This window comes from Dipodomys merriami, unplaced genomic scaffold (assembly GCF_024711535.1).
Source record: "Dipodomys merriami isolate MVZ:Mamm:240054 unplaced genomic scaffold, mDipMer1.0.p SCAF_629, whole genome shotgun sequence".
Classification (NCBI taxonomy): domain Eukaryota; kingdom Metazoa; phylum Chordata; class Mammalia; order Rodentia; family Heteromyidae; genus Dipodomys; species Dipodomys merriami.
Window position 1 is genome coordinate 424,505 of NW_027206212.1, and position 2,118 is coordinate 426,622.

Below are 2,118 nucleotides of genomic sequence, written 5' to 3' on the forward strand. Positions count from 1 at the left end.
TACAGAGGTGTCATATTTATTTGAACAAATAATGAGTACATTTCCTAACAAGCATTGTTATCTTTTCCTTTCTTTTTCTTCCACCATCCCTTCCCTCCCACCTCAACAAATACACTCCTCTCCCCCTTCCCCTGTCTAAATTGTAAAGTTCATTTTTCAACATAGTGTCTTGTGCATCTCAACCTGTATCCCTATTTAACTATTTTGTATTTCCCTTTCCCCTCCCCAAATTAGAGAAACTTATACACAGGATGTAGGCACGCAAACTTCAAATACAGTGAAAACAGGGGTTAGAGCGTAGGGGAGGAACATATAAAGGAACAAAAAACATCACATCACACATTATAAGTATCTTAGAAACAATAGCAAGAAACAGAAAAATCACTTGTCTGATTCATTTCTGGTAATATCATCTTATCTGATATGCACATAGCTTATGATCTATTCTTATTCTAGACATATATTATCTGTTGAAAATAAGGGAAACCATGGGACCTATGTTTCTTTTGACTTGGCTTACTTCATTTAATAATTTTTTTTCAAGTCTTTCCAATTCTTAACAAATTGGGCGATGTCATTCTTTCTGATGGAGGCATAGAATTTCATTGTGTATATATATATATATATATATATATATACCACATTTTCATGATCCATTCATCTTCTGTGGGCCATCAGGGTGGGCTCCATATCTCAGCTATTGTAAATCATGCTACAGTAAACATAGTTGTTCTGGTAGTTTTAGTATGGTCTTCTTTGTGATCATTTGGGTAAATCCCCAAAAGTGTGATTGCTGGGTCATAGTGGAGCTTTATATGGAATCTTTTGATGAGCCTCCATACTGCTTTCCAAAGTGGTTGAACAAGTTAAAACTCCCACCAAGAATCAAGTAAAGTTCCCTTGTGGCCACATCATCTCCAGCATCTTTAGTTGTAAAAATATGGAATGATTCAAGAATTTGCATGTCAACTTTGCGTAGGGGCCATGTTAATCTTCTCTGTATTGTTCCAATTTTAGTGTATGTGCTGCTGAATTGAGCACAGAGCATTTTATATATATAAAGTGTAACTGATTTTCTTAAACTAGACAATTCAAAGAAAAGTAAGTTTTGAAGAATTCTCGTTAAATTTTAGAACCATGTACCTCTTACATAAGCACACATTTAAGAATAGTCAAGATTGACATGTCAGAAACAAAATAATCCCAGATATTGTTGTTCAAGAGATGTGTAGGATCGGGCGGGAGGGTATTGGGTAGGAGGGGTGGAGGAAGGCTGGGAAGGGATGTGAAGGGTAAACAAAGGAGGAGGTTGCAATGCTTGATAAGAAATATACTCATTATCTTGCCAATGTAATTGTAACCCCTCTGTACAGTATGTTCACAAAAAATAAAAATAAAAAAATGAGATGTGTAGGAGGACGAATTCAATTATTCTGTACAAGGCACCTGTCATGAACACTGCGGCAAGTGTTAGGTTTTGTTAAAAGTTTTAATGTTTTAAATATATTTAATTTTGGGAATTTGCTTATATAGGCCAAAATTAGGACTGTTTGTCAGGTCATACAACTTTTCTATAAATATTTAAGATTTATGGTAGCAGACATATGCTACTAAAAAGTACATTTCAGAGTTTATTAGAAACATTACTAATGAGATGTTGCAAAGTCTTAGTGTAAAGAAGCAGAGTGAAGAGTTAAGACTTTGTTAACTGCACAGTTTCTCTTAAAACTTTAGGGCTTCCTTACTTTATATGTTAGTGAGGAACAAATGATGATATAAGCCATATACAAATGATGAGATGAGTCATAAAAAGCAATCTTAGTTGGTAACTTTAAAGACTACACATAGCCTATAAACTTTGTTGAACATCATAATCTTATTCATTGTTAAATGTACAGGAATGTGAGAATAGTAAAATTAAATATGTAAGTACACTTCAAATACTGAAAACCCTGGTAATTCTTCGATATTTTATTTTATTAATCATTAATATTTATTTATTGTGTTTCTATATTTGTAGTATTGTTTCCCTTGTAATATAATAAAGCTTTTTGTTATTCATCATCAGGAGGTACTTTGAGAAGGTTACTGGGATAGCCAAACCATTTTTTATAGTTG

At 33.4% G+C, this 2,118-nt stretch overlaps 1 non-coding gene across 1 annotated transcript; it reads right to left on the minus strand.

Annotated features, from left to right (window-relative positions):
• Positions 1-934: 934 nt before the first annotated feature.
• On the minus strand, positions 935-1,041 carry LOC138815165 (U6 spliceosomal RNA). Its single transcript, XR_011368197.1, has one exon. It is a non-coding gene; the product is annotated as a U6 spliceosomal RNA (small nuclear RNA).
• Positions 1,042-2,118: the final 1,077 nt, after the last annotated feature.